This window comes from Petaurus breviceps, unplaced genomic scaffold (assembly GCF_028583685.1).
Source record: "Petaurus breviceps papuanus isolate PSGF00001 unplaced genomic scaffold, PetGlider_PUasm1.0 90602, whole genome shotgun sequence".
In the NCBI taxonomy this organism is placed as follows: Eukaryota; Metazoa; Chordata; class Mammalia; order Diprotodontia; family Petauridae; genus Petaurus; species Petaurus breviceps.
Window position 1 is genome coordinate 2,906,217 of NW_027187283.1, and position 17,476 is coordinate 2,923,692.

At 38.4% G+C, this 17,476-nt stretch overlaps 2 pseudogenes; one reads left to right on the forward strand and one right to left on the reverse strand.

Moving 5' to 3' along the window:
- LOC138142713 (large ribosomal subunit protein eL33 pseudogene) overlaps nucleotides 1-17,476 on the forward strand; it is a 263,679-nt pseudogene that overhangs the window by 20,738 nt on the left and 225,465 nt on the right.
- On the reverse strand, nucleotides 12,077-16,913 carry LOC138142745 (MTOR-associated protein MEAK7-like; annotated as a pseudogene).

Consider the following 17,476-nt stretch of genomic DNA (forward strand, 5'->3'; position numbering starts at 1 on the left):
AATCCTTTTGTACACCAGGCTTTTAGGGATCACCATATGCAAGGAGGACAGTGCCATATATTCACTGATTCATGGGCGGTAGCTAATGGGTTAGCTACATGGATGCCCATGTGGAAAAATTAAAATTGGGAAATTCATGGTAAACAAGTCTGGGGCAAAGAATTATGGGAAGATATCTGGAACATGTCTTTGGTCACTGACTTGTCAGTTTTTCATGTAGATGCTCACGTGGCCCCCACCACAAAAGAACGTGAGTACAATGCTCATGCTGATCGACTGGCAAAGATTGCTACTGAATGTATTGTCCCTACTTTGACAACAACTGATGATCCGGTATTAGCAAAATGGGTCCACCAAACAGCAGGCCATTTGGGGGTCCAGGCCACACACCAGTGGGCACAAGATCGAGGTATTAGTATCTCTCATTCACTGTTAAAACAGATAGCAGAAGAATGTCATATATGTCAATTGGAAAAGGAGCGAACTGTTCCTCGGGTAGTAACTGGAGAGATAGCAAGAGGAAAAGTCCCAGCCCAAATCTGGCAAAAAGATGATATTGGTCCACTACCACTGGATAAAGGATGCAGATTTATATGTACTTGTGTTGATACCTATTCAGGTGTACTAGTAGCTTGTCCTTATAAGAATGCAACCCAGAAAAACACTTGTAAAACCCTAGATCTCATAAGTCTATATTATGGAACCCCAATGCAGATTCAGAGTGACAATGGGTCACATTTCAAAGGCAATGAAATGAAGAAGTATTGTATACTAAACAATATAGAATGGATATATCATATTCCATATTATCCAGAAGCATCTGGGTTAATTGAAAGAATGAATGGATTACTGAAAGAACAGTTGAGGAAGTTAAGTTCCAATAATTCATATCAACATTGGAAAGATAATTTGTTCATGGCTTTGCGTAATTTGAATAATAGACCATTGGGAGGAAGTACACCTCTAGCCAGAATGATGACCCCCAATCTGCAAATTAGAAAACAACAAACACACAAGATCCCAAATATTGAGTATTGGACCTTGAGGCCAGATGTCCCAGCACCGTACCCAGGACCACCTGGTTCGGTGGGGTATGATTTACATTGTTTAGAGGACTTTTGGTTGGACAGGAAAGAAGTAAGAAAAATTTCCACTGGGATATGCATAAGAATCCCTAAAAATCACTTTGGGCAGATTTTACCCAAATCAGCATTAGCAGCTCAAGGAATACATGTATTGGCTGGAGTAATAGATTCTAATTATCAAGGAGAAATTGTTGTAACATTCCAGAATTTAGGTGAAGGGCCCATACAGATTCACAAGAATGATAGGATAGTTCAAGTGATTATCGTTCCTTGTAAAACAATGCCACTTGTAAAAACTGACCCTCCTTCCAAAATAACTGTCACAGGAACTGAACGATTTGGTTCTACTGATAGAATAAAATCAGGATCTAAAGTATGGGTAAAACAGAAGCCAGATGATGTTCCAAAGGCTGCAGAGATTATAGCATATGGGAAGGATAACACTGTAACTATTGTTTATTCTGGAGAAGATGATTACAAAATTGTACCCTTAAATCATTTATTCTACCGTGAGTGAGGCTACAATAGTCTGGTTATTGTTCTTGATTTTTTGTTTGTTCACCTTGTTTGTTAGATTTGTTTCCACAGGCTTGGTACCCTCCATCTGTAGATGCCTGATAGCTTAAGCTGGATGTCACCCCCTGTCTGCAACTGTGATGTGTCACCCTTGGACCTGGCATCAAGCATATTAAGAATTGACCTCTCAAATGGGACCCCTAAGGACAGGGACAGCTCTACATCCGATTTCAGCAGCAAGTAGCCATAGAAGAAGAGACCTTCACCCCTTACCACAAGATTTTGGGGCCCCATTTGTTCGGGGTGGGGGGAATGATGGGGAGCTGGTGCTCAAGCCCCACCCTAAAATATGGTTTTTTGTGTTTATTGTGTGCTATTCTTGTTATATTGTTGTGAAATTTTGTTGACACCAGTTATTCCTACTGTATTTTTGTCAAGTAAGGGACATGAAAGATCTTGGGGCCGAATGTAAGGGTTATGGGATTTAAAGATCTCCCATGCCCCATGGACGTGCATACATAGCACAGCAAAGATCGGAAAAAAGCCGAGCTAACGGTCCTGTGGTTGGCAGTTGGCGGCAGTTGCCTTTTTTTTTTTTTTTTTTGAGTTAGGACTCCGGCTGAGCACTGCCAGCAGCCGGAGCTGCTGGGAGCAGGACTTTCGGCTAAGGACTGCCAGGGGCCGGAGCTGCTGGGAGCCCGCTTCCAGGACGCTAGGTGGTTGCTGTGAGTGGGGAGAGGAGGACCTTTGCCTGAGGTAGCCTGTTCTGTTTTAAAGGCTTGAGAATGTGGGTGCTTTCTACTTTATCTACCTGTGCCAATATCATAACTACTCTGATGGCTTTCACTTTCTGGTTTTGGGACTCAGTCTTTTGGTATCTTAATAAATTTTCTAGTTTATTTCCCCAAATGGCAAACCTGATGTATTTTGTGATGGATAATTATATCAGCATATTTGTAATCTCTATAGGCATTGTGAATATGGCATTGCTGATACAAGCTGCCAGTGAATCAGTCCCCTGCAGTCTGCTTTTGCCAGTCAGTGCTGCGGGTCTAGACCAGGTCAGCTCAAGAGGGACTGTGCTCCACTCCCAGTTCAGTGTGACAGACCATTCGGGTCAGCCTGCCAGGCTGCCTTCAATAGGAGATTTGTTTCTATCTGTCATGTTGTGAGTTCTGTAGCTCTAAAATTAATTTAGAGTCATTTTTACAGGTAGTGGAGGTGGCTGGAAAGGGACCTCAAGCAAGTTCCTGCTTTTACTCTGTCAACATGGCTCTACCCCCCAAAACAAACAAATTTTAAAAAATATAACCTCAGTGACGAAACAAGAATTAGAGAGCATTATAAAATTCAAAATGGATAATTTTGATTACATTAAATTGAAAAGCTTCTGTACAAACAAAGCCAATGTAACCAAGATTAGGAGGGAAGTGGAAAATTGGGAAAGAATTTTTCCAATCTATGTCTATGATAAATGATTCATTCCTAAAATATACAGAGAATTGAGTCAAATCTATAAGAATACAAGTCACTCCCCAATTGATAAATGGTCAAAAGATATGAACAGGTAGTTCTCAGAGGAAGAAATTAAAGATATCTATAAACATATGAAAAAATGCTCTAAATAACTATTGATTAGAGAAATGCAAATCAAAACAACTCTGAGGTACTACATCTCACCAGTCAGATTGGCTAAGATGACAAAACAGGAAAATGACAAATTCTGGAGAGGATGTGGACAAATTGGAACACTAATGCATTTCTGGTGGAGTTGTTAAATAATCCAGCCATTCTGGAGAGCAATCTGGAAATATGCTCAAAGGGTTATAAGTACTTTCATGCCCTTTGACCCAGCAATACCACTTCTAGGGTTGTATCCCAAAGAGATCATAGAAGTGGGAGGAAGACCCATATGTACAAAAATATTTATAGCAGCTCTTTTTGTGGTGGCTAAGAATTGGAAATTAAGGGGGTTCCCATCAATTGGGGAATGGCTGAACAAGTTGTGGTATATGAATGTAATGGAATACTATTGTGCTATAAGAAACGAGGAGCATATGGACTTCATATTTACTTGGAGAGGCTTATACGAATGGATGCTGAGTGAGAAGAGCAGAGCCAGGAGAAATTTGTACACAATTAAAGACACAATGTATGTGTGATGACCAACTTTGATAGACTAGACTCTTCTCAGCAATGCAGGGTTATAAGTCAACCCCAAAAGGCTCAGGATGGAGAAAGATGTCTACCTCCAAGGAAAGAACTAGAAAGAACTGAGTTTGAATCCAGAGTGAAACAAACTACCTCCTCTTTTTCTTTTTCTTGTTTGGTTTTGTTTCCTCTTTTCCATTGTTCATTACATCTGACACAATCCTTCTTTATCACCTGATTAATGTCTAATGTGAAAGTATTTGCATATACTATAATTAAGTGTATGTTGCCATGGCCGGGCCGGAGGGGTGGGGGTAAGGGGGGTAAGGGGAGGGACGGAAGGGAAATAAAATTTGAAATTCAAGGAATTGTGGAATTGAATCTTGTCAACTAAAAGTAAACGAACAAATTAATAAAGACCAAAAAATTAAAAAAAAAAATACGAAAATAATATATAACCTCAAAAGGATGCATGAGGCAAATTCAGGAGAAAAACTCAGTCATTATGGCTAATGAAAGACAGACCTTCACATGAATGACTGTGTCCTCACAGATATTTACATTAGGAATTCAAAAAGAAGAACTAACAAAAAAAAAAACAATATCAGAAGATGTTAAGCATCTAAAGTAAATAATGGGGAAAAAAAGTAATGAGGACAAAACAAGACAAACAAATAAGAAAGAAACCATATCATTTGTTATTTAGACCTACGAATTACTATAGTCAATCTGAAGGAAAACATTGTCTAAGAGAAATAAATTGAGAATTATCGTTGTGATTTCATGGATGAGTAGCAAAAATAGTTGCAAAGAATCTAGTTCAGGAATAGAAATATATTCATTTGTTAACAATAGATGTAGGTTACGGCAACATTTTGTAAATTGCTCCAATACCTAAAGTTCCATATGTAAGAATATAACAAAAGCTGTGACATAGAAAAATAAAAAGGAATCAAAAGAAATGTGGAAAAGAGGGGTAGAATAGAGCATAATATAATAAAATACTAAATAATAATAATATATAATTATATATAATAATATAAAATAAAAAATAGCATAAGTAAACATTAATTAAATATAAATCCCTCTGTAGAGCACACAAAACATCATCATTAAGAGTATTTTAAGGATATAAAGAGATTTTCATAAGAACATTTATAAAATAATAAAAAGTATAAAAATATTTCTTGAGAAGAAGCCTCTTTTAATATTTGGAGATGGAATATATTATCTAATATATAATCTCCTCCTGTTCCAGTCCTCTTTTAAGGATGAAGAAACTCTGACCCATAACAGTTAAGGAAGTATCTAAAGGTTACTCATCTAGCTAGTGACAGCTGGGATTACAACCAACTACTTTGATTCCAAATCCCATATTTTCTATACTTTATCATAGTGGCTTCCCCATGTACAATGCACTCACTGAAAATGTAAAAATGCTTACTTTAGTCCTAGTTCTACCTATAAAAATATTACGTCTAGTTTTAATTATGTTAATCCCTAACTATGCAACCTTTAACTTGTTGTTTAACTTCTTTTAGCCCTTTATTAATCATCTACTTGAATCTGAAAACCAGAGTCACATCAAATTTAATCAACTGATATCTTTTTTTAAATCACATTAATCCATGAAACCATCATTTTTAAAGTTAAATTTTATGTTTATTTTTGGTTTACATCGTTCATTTTGACAAGATTTGAGTTACAAATTTTCTCCCCGTCTTTCCCCTACACACCACCCTAAAACAGCAATTCCACTGTATACCCCCTCCCCCAATCTGATGTCTCCTATATTCTCCTCCATTCCCCCTCCAACTTTCAAGTAGGATAAGATGGATCTCTATACCTCAGTGCCTGTATATCATCTTTCCCTTTATATGTAAAAATAATTTTATATATATAATATTTGATTTTAAACTTTGAATTCCACATTCTTTCCATTTCTCCTTTATCACTCACCCTTACTGGGAAGAGAAGCAATTCAATGTAGGTTGTACACGTGTAGCTACAAAAAACATTTCCCTAATGGATATATGGTGAAAGACTGACTGTTTTTCCCTCTGTCCTGTCCCCACCCCCACTTGTTCTATTCTCTTCTTTGACCCTGTCCCTTTTCAAATGTGTGTGCTTCTAACTTCCCTTCCTGCCAACCTGCCCTCCCATCCATCAGGCTGCCTCTCATCCTCTTCCCCCCATTCTCCTGTAGGGTGAGATAACCTATTTAGTGTGTACACCATTCCTTCCCTAAACAAAATTCAATGAGAGTAAGGTTGACACATTCCCTTTTGCCTTCCTGTTCTTCCCCTCCATTGTAACAGTTTTCCCTTACTTTTTCTATATGAGATAATTTATCCCATTCTGTCTCTCCCCATCTCCTCTCATTATATTCCTCTGTCACCTCTCAATTTCACCTTTTAAGTATCATCCCTTCCTATTGAATTGGTCCTATGTCCTCTGTCTATGTATACATGCACACATATATACACACTCACATATGTATTCATATGCCCATATATACTCCTATATAGACATATATGTATGTGTGTGTGTGTATATATATATGTTATACACACACACACATTTGCATTCCCTTCAACTATTCTCATACTGAGAAAAGTTTCATAAGTTACAATTATCGTTTTTCCATGTAGGAATATAAATAGTTCAACTTTGATAAGGTCCCTGTGATTTCTTTTCCCTGTTTACCTTCTTATGTTTCTTTTGCTTCTTGTATCTGAATGTCAATTTTTTTTTCAACTCTGGTTTTTTCATCATGAATTCTTAAAAGTTCTCTACTTCATTGAATGACTATATTTTCCCCTGAAACATGATACTCAGTTTTGCTTGGTAGGTGATTCTTGGTTTTAATCCCAGCTCCATTGATGTCCAGAATATCATATTCCAGGCCATTTGATCCCTCAATGTGAAAGCTGCCAGATCCTGTGATAGGCTGATTGTGTTTCCATAATATTCAAATTGTTTCATGTTGGCTGCTTGTAATATTTTCCCCTTCATCTGGGAACTCTGGAACCCAGCTATGATATTCCTAGGAGTTTTTTTTTGCAATCTTTTTCAAGAGGTGATTGATAAGTACTTTCAACCTCTATTTTGCCCTGCTTCTAAAACATCATGGAAATTTTCCTTAAGAATTTCTTGAAGGATTTCTAGGTTATTTTTTTATCATGGCTTTCAGGTAGTCCAATAATTTTTAAATTATCTCTCCTGGATCTATTTTCCAGCTCAGTGGTTTTTCCAATGAGATATTTCACATTGCTTTCTATTTTTTCATTTGTTTGGATCTCTTTAATAGTATCTTGATTTCTCATAAAGTTGATAGCTTCCATTTGCTCCAATCTAATTTTGAAGGAATTATTGTCTTCAGTGAGCTTTTGAGATTCTTTTTCCATCTAGCAAATTTGGCTAGCCTCTTTTGCCATTTGAGTTAGTCTGTTTTTTTAAGGTGTTATTTTCTTCAGTTAGTTTGTTGACTCTCTTTTCATGATTTTCTTTCAACATTCTCATTTCTCTTCCCAATTTTTCCTCCATTTCTCTTATTTGGTTTTCAAAATTTTTCTTAAGCTCTTCTATAGCCTCTAACCATTGGAAGCATTTGGTACAAGAGTTCTGACTTCATTATCTTCCTCCTGTTCCATACTTTGATTCTTTTTGTCCCCAAAATTGGAATCTAAAGTCTTATTGCTATGCTTGCTTTGCTTTCTTTGCTTGCTCATGTTGCCACTCAATTACTTGACTCTTCAGCTTTTTGCCACAGTAGAACTCTGCTTCCAGAGAGGAGATCTTTGTCCCAAGTTTCTGGGGTTTTCACAGTTGCAGGAGGTATTAGGTGGGTCCCCTCTCTGAAGCCTCGCCATTCTCTGGCACCTGGTCACACACCCTAGGACCTCCATCCTAGACCTCAGTCCAGATCCAAGCAGGTTAAAGAAAGAGTGGTTACCCCTCAGAATGGTTGGTTGGTCCCCCTACAATCTGCAGGCCAGGAGCTCTGAAGCAGCCATGCAGTGGCAGTGCCTGCACCTCAGCTGCTTCTCCCTCCTGGGGCAGAGGCCAGACCACACTGCCTTTTCCTAATGTCTACCCTGACCTCTCCCTTTGTCTTTGGCATTTATGGGTTGATAATTCAGGAACCTGCGAGAGCTATTGGTAATCTACTCTCCTAACATCCCTCTAGCAGGGGCTGGTCAGGCTGCCCTAAATTTAAAGCCGCAGGCTCAGGAGGGGCTGGCCCTCATCTCCCAGCTTGCAGAGATGAACCCTGTCCATCTGCCAGGCTGTCTTCATAGGGAGATTTGTTTCTCTCTGTCACTTTGTGGCTTCCATAGCAGTAGAGTTCGATTAGAGTTATTTTTATAGGTATTTGAGGTGGTTGGGGGTGGGGGGAGCACAGGGAGTTTTCCTGCTTCAAAGCTGCCATCTTGGCTCCCCATCTTTTTTTTTTTTTAATGGACACTGGAAACCAAAAATTTGTTTTGTTTTGGTTTGTTTTTCTTATCACATCATCCACTTCCCAATAAACACCCAAAGAGACTTATAACATGCATTTTCATTCAAATGTTTCTTTTAGTAACTACTGGCACAAAGAAGACATTCATCATTTAACTATGGCAATGATTAAAAATACAAACAATGATTTTTAATAATAATGATTGTTTTGCACCAAAGTTTTGTTGCTTGCACATAATAACTCTATCAGCATCTTCTTTTCCAACTTAGCTGCATTTCTGTGTATTTCTTCATCATACTCCTGGAGTCTTTCCACCCTATAAGATCATACCAACCCTTTGACTCATAGCTCATAATATCCCTCTGTCCTGGGTATCCTTCTCTTTGTCTAATTGAGAATTTATCCCAAGACTTCTATTTGAGAAGAGAGTTCAGACCAACTATACATTTCCCACTTGGCTGTATTCCTCTGGACTTCTTTGTCTATTATACCTGATTCCTCACTTTCCTTCCACTTATTTCTGCTTGTCAGCTTCTTTTTGTGTGTTGTCTTCCTCTCCGGTGAGAATAGGAACTACCCTTTTCACTCTCATTATTTCACCGGTGTTTAGATATTACCTGCACATAATAGATGTCTAATAAATGTTTATTGACTTACTGAGTGACTTTGAAGTCATTTCCCATGTCATTCTCTTTGCTCTACTTTCTATGCTTTGTATCACATCATAGAAGTCTTGCAAATATCTCTGATTTGTATGTATTTCTCAACCCTAAAAGTATAGTCATAATCATTCCCCAATTATAGCACACATTTTTTTTTCCTACCAGCTAATTCTGGAAAGTTTGAGACAGAACAGACAAAAATCAGTTTTTTTAATGGAATTGCAAAAAATTAAATATTTGTGTGGGGGGCAGCTAGGTGGAGCAGTGAATAGAGCACCGATCCTGGAATCAGGAGGGCCTGAGTTAAAATCCAGCCTCAGACATTTAACACAAAAACTAGCTTTGTGACCTTGGGCAAGTCACTTAACCCCAATTGCTGTACCTTTATCCTTCCACAAAAATAAAAAAAGGCAAAAAATGTTTTTTGTGTCAAATAATAGGTTGATAGTAAATTTATGGAAAGCAACCACCATAAACTTCAAGGCCTTTGATTGGAAATCTGGACCCTGACAAAGTAGAGCCAGGGCCCATGGATAGGTTAAAGCCTGAGTACATGCATCATGACCATGAGTTCTCTCAGATCCTACCACTGACAGATGGCATACTGTCACCACTACCAGGGCAGTCTGGGCCCAAAGAACAGAATGATACTGAAAAGGAGACCAGTAACCACCCTATCTCCAGGATAAACTACCTAAAAAGAAAAAAAAACTTACACAGGCCAGAACTACTTGTGAAAAGAGTACAAAAAAAGCCAAAAGCTTGGGACAATATCCTTACCACTATCCCAGGTGAGCAGGGTACAACATTATCTTAAAGTTCTAAGTCAAGAAACAGGCTAGAAAAATGAACAAACAACAACATAAAAGAAACTGACCATAAAAAGCTATCAAGGTGAGAGGGAAGAGCAAGACACAGTCAGATGACAATGATGCCAAAAGAATCATAAGCAAAGCCTCAAAGAAAAATTGCCATTGGACACAAGCCCAACAAGAATTCCTGGAAGTGCTAAAGAAAAGAGCAGAAAAATATTTTAAACATTAGAAAGGGGTGGTAGAGGAAATATTGGAGAAAGAAATGGGAATGGCACAGGAAATTTATGAAAATATAATGGAGAACTTTTTAAAAGAGGTGTACACACACAAATACTACAAATACACAAAAAACTACACATCTCCCCCTCCACTGAAAAATCAAGAACAAAATCAATTACAAATATGTGACTCCATACAAAACAAAACCTAGCACTAGCACTAGTCATGTTCAATAAGAAATACACCACAAGCAGATTTTTTGAGTGCATTGTTTTCTATCTCAAGAAGGGTGATATTCATGATGTTTCATCAAAAATCTTCTAGATTTGTGGTTGTCATTATACTGACCTGATTTCCTAAGTCAGGATTGTTTGTCTTTTTTTTTAAGATTGTTTGTCTTAACAATATTTTTATTATTGTATAAATGATTCTCCTGGGTCTCCTTAATTCTCTCTGTATCACTTCATACTAATGTTTCCAGAGCTCTTTGAAACCACCAATTTTGTAATTTCTTACAAAATAGCAGTATTCAATCACATTCATGAATATAATATATTTTTCAGTCATTTCCCAATTGATGAGCACCCTCTCAGTTTCCAATTCTTTGCCACCACAAAAGCAGCTGCTATAATTTTCTATATATGTGTCATTTTCCTCTTTGATCTCTTTGGAGTATAGACTTAACAATGGTATTTGCTGGATCAAAGGCATGCACAGTTTGTATCAGTGTTTCTTGTTTTTGCTCTTTATAACCTCTCCAGAATGTCATTTTCTTTTTCTTCCTTCCTTTTGCTCCTTCCTTCCTCTTTCTTTCTTTCATTTTTCCTTACTAACTTTGTCAATCTCACATGTGTGAGGTGGAACTTAGAGCTGCTTTAATTTATATTTCTCTAATTATTAGTCATTTAGAGGTCGGTTTTTTCATATGAATACTGATAGCTAGTATTTCTTCCTCTGAAAACTGCCCATTCATATACTTTGACCTTCATAAATCTTTAATTTGGGTAAGTGAAAGGTAGACATTACAATTCAGGAATGTAGATATTTGTACAAAACCATGTCTATGGTCTATAAAATATAGCTGAGCCCAACTTATAAGGAAATTTTATTGGTCCTTTTAGTAATTAAATGGCTGAGTTGGAATACAAAACGGGCCTTCTTCAATATGGGAGTTTCATGCCACTATAAATCACCATTCCATACCCTTATCTACATTACCAATTTATTACAATGCTTTATTTCCCCTGATTGGCTATTCTCTTCTCTAGGCCTCAGTTTTGTTTTCTGTTTGTTTGTTTTGTTTTTGTTTTCCATTTGGAAAATGAGCAAAGACATTAAATCTTAAGTTTATTAAAATATACCCAATATGTTATTACTATGAAGGGAAGAAAAAAATGGACTCACTAAGCTTTTAGGTACTCTATTGCTCTAATATTCTACAAGTCTTAATATCAGGGGCAAAATGAGCAGCTATAATATTTTGTTTGGTAACATCAGCCACCTTGACCTTATCCTTCAATAAAGCTACTTTAGAAATGCAAACTCTGCTTTGTTACCAAGTTAAGAAAGCTTAGATTCATCCAAATATATTTTGCTGAAATACGAAAAGCGCGGCATCTGTGGACGTATTTTCTACTTAAACACTCAAATTTAGACTATTTATGAGAGCACTTTCCCTAGGTATTTGAATATTTAAGTTCTCTATTAGAAACTTCTGAAAAAGCATAAGCTATAGAGAGGAAACCAAAAGGTATTATTTTACTTATCCAGCCAACAAACTTTTTACCCAATTTCAGACAGTTATCTGAATCTAGATATGGTGCCAATGGGAGATTTTTCATTATACATTGAAATTATGATAGAATGAGATAAAAACTTGGTCCCAGGATGACCAAATCTCAGGGGTTTTTTTTGTTTTGTTTGTTTGTTTTTTGTTTTTTGGAGTGCAATTGGGGCTAAGTAACTTGCCCAAGGTCACACAGCTAGGTGTGTGTGTGTGTGTGTGTGTGTGTGTGTGTGTGTGTGTGTGTGTGTATGTGTGTGAAGTGTCTGAGGTCGGATCCAAACTCAGGTCCTCCTAACTCTGGGGCCAGCACTCTACTCACTGCGCCACCTAGCCGCCCCTCAAATCTCAATTATTAAGAACATGCAGTTGAAGAGAGCACCTTATTCATTTATTTCCTCTTCCCCACATGGATCTCAAATTGTTTCACCATGATGACTTTCCCAATCATTTCTAACAAGGAGTATACCTCAATATTAGTACTTAGAAGATTCTTCATACTGGTTACCTTCTCATTTGTGAGATTTCCAACTATCCAAACCTCTAGGGTATCCAACTGAAAGTTTCCTCTGGCTTCTGGCTGATAGCTGAGGACTGTTATAAATAAAACACTTAGGATATGCTCTGCTATGTCCTTTCCTCAAATCATAATCAATCCAAAGCCCAAAGACATAAAGTAAGCATACAAGGACCAATTCATTTGGTATTTTACTGTCCATAATATAATGATTATTCCATCCACTGTATGTCTATACTGCAATGTTGGGGGAAGTGACAAACAAGAAGGATCTACTGTGCCCCTGAAACTGGCCTTTGTCCACCCAGGAGTAAGATGAAAAGTCACCAAGTAGATGGCTGCCCTTTAAATTAATAAGCAGCATCTTTTGTCTATACTATTTGAACAAAGTTGTGCAAAGCTGTAGCCATGAATTTGAGAAGAAAAAATAATCAGGCTCCATGTGTGATGTAGTTTTGTAGGGAGGTGGGAGTTCATGTAAACAATGGCAGGTTTGTTAAAGATGCTCAAAAATTCTTTCCCATCTTTATACTCTGAGATGAAACTAGGAAGCTCTGGGAGAGAATGCAAAACAAAGAATCCTCGACTGATGATCACATTTTAAAATGTGGAGATCTGTAACACTAAGCAACACATCTTCAAGCAAATTGCTATCACAACACCAACTGAACACCTCATCAACTTGGGGGGGGGGCATTCTCCCAAAAGTATTCAATCCCTTTCACCATCAAAATTGCTGCACTAGATCTTCTATTGTGTTGAGTTAATTTCTTGTTTAAGGGCCAAGAGCAGTTGAGTGGTCAAAGCCTTTAAAGCTGAGGCAAAATATTGACATTTCTCCATATGCCATCTTTCAATTGATTTCTTTAGACTAGTACATATACTAAAGACATAATCATATCCTATGTAAATTCTTGGAAATAGCTTCCTTTCACAGCTTCACTAGGTACACATAACATCTTAATGATCACGTGACTCTTCTCTTCTGCATTTTTTTTTCGCTTTTTGGAGGGCAATTGGGGTTAAGTGTCTTGCCCAAGGTCACACGGCTAGTGTTTGTGTGTGTGTGTGTGTGTGTGTGTGTGTGTGTGTTAAGTGTCTGAGGCCGAATCTGAACCCAGGTCCTCCTGACTCCAGGGCCGGTGCTCCATTCACTGTGCCACCTACCCGCCCAGCATTTTATTTTAATAGTATAGATATCAAAATTACAAACTTTTTAAAATGATAGTAGGATCTATGGATCCTAAGGATTTAAGGATAGTAGGATCTATGGCAGTCCCTTTCAAGTCAATACTTTTTCTTGAAGCTTCCATCATACAGTTTGAATGTCATTTTCTGGGGCAAAGTATCCCCAAGGTCGTAATTTGGGACAGAAGACTGATAAAGTAAATGGAAGGGAAAAAAGATGTTCAGTGAAGTGACAGTGTAGCTCATGCTCCATTGTTAGGGTTCTTCCTGGCTTATAGCAGCGATTTTTGTGGTAGTGAAGAATTGTAAGTTAAAGAGATGCTTACTGGGGCAGCTAGGTGGCACAGTGAATAAAGCACCCGTCCTGGAGTCAGGAGGACCTGAGTTCAAATCCAGCCTCAGGCACTTAACACTTACTAGCTGTGTGACCTTGGAAAAGTCACTTAAGCCCAATTGCCCTGCCTTCCCCTCCAAAAAGCAAGAAAAAAAAAGATGCCGATCAATTGTAAAATGACTGAACAAATCATTGTATATAAGTATGATGAAATACTTTTGAACTATAAGAAATAGTGACTACTATGGTTTCAGAAAACCTGGGAAAATATATAAGAATTAATGCAAAGTAAAGTTAGTAGACCAAGGGATGGTTGTATATGATAACAGCAATATTGAAACAATTATCAACTGTGAACTATTTATCTATTCTAATCAGTGTAATAATATATGATGCTTCCAAAGGACTGATTATGGAAAATGTTAGCCACCTCCAGAGACAGAACTAATAACTATATATACAGTTTGAGATGTATTTTTGTTTACTTTATAGCTCTTGCCTTATTTTTTGAAGCATGGATAGAAAATTCCATTCTTTTTTTCTGTAAAATTTTTCTCCCTTTTCCAGAAATTCTTGTTCTCAATCCATTGATATTGGTCTGGATAAAGTTTTAGTCGATTTCCCCATAAATTTCTTTTTTTTTTTAAGCAGTTGGGGTTAAGTAACTTGCTCAAGGTTACACGGCCAGTTATTTCTGGGTGTGGTGCTGAGTATCTGAGCCCGGATTTGATCCAGGTCTTTCCCAACACTGGAGCCAGTGCTCTTACTCACTGAGGCACCTGGCTGCCCCTAAGCAATTGGGATTAAGTAACTTGCTCAAGGGTACACAGCCAGGTGTTTCTGGGTGGGTGCTAAATGTCTGAGCCTGGGATATGATCTCCAGGTTGTCCCAACACTGGAGCCGGTGCTCTTACTGGCTGTGCTACCTGGCCGCACCTCCCCATTAATTTCTTATTCTTAATCAGCAATTCTAGGTGATTTTGTAAGGAATTTATCTCTTCCTTACCACCTATACAATTTTTTTTTCTTTTTTGCCCTGTGAACTTTGGAGCTTGTAAAACATTTTTCTGGGCATGTTATACAGTAGCAGCTTTGTAATTGTACATGGATTTTTATCAATTTGTACATGTCAGTCCGGATCCAATACTTTTCTGATGTCGTAAAATGTGGTATCTATGTGTTTTGTTTTGTTTTTAACTATACTTGTTGTTGTCATTATTAGGTGTTTTTTTAATTTATTTATTTAATTTTAGTTTACAACATTCATTTCCACAATCTCTAGAGTTCCAAATTTTCTCCCCTTCCCTTTCTTCCCCCTCCCCTCCCCCTCCATAGCAGCATGAAATCAAATCTAGGTTCTATAAATACCTTCACATTAAACATTAGTCACGTTGTAAAGAATGATTATAACCAATGGAGTGAACAATGAGAAAATAAATGACAAAACAAAATAAAACACAAAAGAGAGAGAGCAAGAACTTTACTTCAATCTGTATTCAGACTCTGTAGTTCTTTTCCTGGATGTGGATATCCCTTTCCATCATGAGTCTTTTGTAGCTCTCTGCTAACCTTTTATTGCTCCGAGGAGTCCAGTCTATCAAACTTAGTCACCACAGATATGATGCATTTTTAATCATGTACAAAGTTCTCCTGGTTCTGCTCTCCTCATTCAGTATCAGTTCATAGAAGTCTCTCCAGGCTATTATGAAGTCCATCTGCTCCTTTTTTTTTCCAGGAAAAAGAAAAACAAATTTGTTGAGTCAGAATGTCAGCTCAGGGCAAGGTCCAGAGTGACTGGGCCAAAGGGAGAGGCTCAGCTGGAGTGGCTATGGTTTGTTGGCCATAAGCTTGGCTCTCCTTTTCTGCAAAGGCCTGGAAGAGGCTGGCCAGCTGCTGGGGAGATATAATGCCATGCACGAACAGCTTTCCAGAAGAATGCTACTGTGAACAGCTTTTAATGTTCTGATTACATAATATAGTGAACACTCTATTCCATAAAATATAAGAGCAAAACATTCACAGAAAATCACAATATAGTATAGCATTCACAATGCTACAAACAGCTTATCACAGAAAATCAAAATACAGTATTCACAACAGCCTATCATTAAAATGGCCACATAGGTTTCACCAAAGTGGTCACAATATTTAGAACAAAGAACAATCATCTCAAAGTACAATAGTCAAAATCTTCCACTCAAGGGGCACACTAAATTAACTCAATCAGTCACTTATTCAGCAATCAATAACTAAGTATCATTAATCACTAAGTACAATCATTAGAAAATACACAAACCCTCCACCTCTAGGTCACTAGTAAACTACAATTTCATCATTACTCAGTACTCACAGACAGGTCTTTTCATCTTGACGTGGGGTTGGTTCTCAGATTCCCTGGATACCCTTCCATGGTCCCAGATTCTACCTGGATTCACCATACTGTCACCTGGGTTCAATGGCAGACAGCTCCCAGTTTATTGTCCAACTCTCTGGGTAGGTCCTGCTCCACACTGAAGTTCACAGGGCCCAGTCCATCTCAAATCCTTCATAATTTCTGCTCCCAGGAAATCAAGGCTCAACCAAGCCACAAACAGACAAAGTCCTTGCATCCCAGTCGTGCTTCCTCAGTCTTCTACAATGCATTAAAAAAATCAGAATCACCCTATCCAGGCTGGGGGTAGGGGGCTCCGGGGTTCCTGGCTCCAGGCTCTGGGCTCCAGGCTTTAGACTTCAGGCTCTTGTTCAGAAGAAGCTCCACCAACACAAGTTCTCAGGAAATTATGACTCAGTTCTCCATTCTCTCTTCTGTAGCTGCTCTGCCACCAGATGCTGGTCTCAAGAAATTCTGACTATGCCTCTCTGGGGCTTATATACACACAGTATTAGCTTCCTGTTTCAGCCAACCCCTTCCTGTCATGTCAGCAACAGGGGACAGGAGTTCATACTTTCTGTTTCCCCTACAGAGGCTTGATCAATTGCTAAGTGCTAAGTATCTGCTTAATTGCCAATACAAAAAGGGGTCTTCAAATTCAAATTACATTACCATTACAGGAGATAGAATCCTTTCCCCAGCCAGTAGCTTTCTCAGAGCCTCCTGTCCTTCCTGCTCTAGATCCTGCTGTTTCTTCTGGAGCTGCAGTACTTGTTCTTGGTCACTCTCCTTATTCCGAAGGATGCCCATCATTGTCATAGCTGTCATACCACCTTGCTGCTGTTTCAGGAGCTCTCAGCCAGTCTGGATTCGGGCCTTGGCAGCCTCCATTCAAACAGGTTGATGAACCAGCGAGAAGACGTGGGCAAAGTCAAAGGTAGTTTGCCCATCCCAACGGCCCTGTTTCTGGGCATGGGCCTGCAGCTCTGGGTGTTTGGTGGTGATGTCTGTACTGATGCTCAGTTGGTTAGAGATGTTCCTGGTGCCCTCTTTGATCTCTGTGTGACCCATAGCTTCCCTGGGACACTACCTCTTACACCTCATCCCAGGACCAGTCTGAGTTCTTTGCAAAGATGACCTCAGAGATAGCAGAGGCTTTGGGGAGGGAGACAAAGCAGTCATAGGAGCAGGCGTCATTGGACCTGTAGGGAGATTCCATCACCTCCTCTGCCTGTGGCCCCAGGAAGCTGCTCCTCATTTCTTATAGCATAATATTATTCCATTATATTCATACACAACAACTTGTTTAACCATTACCCAATTGAGGGGCATCCCCTTGATTTCCAATTTTTGCCACCACAAAAAAAGCTGCT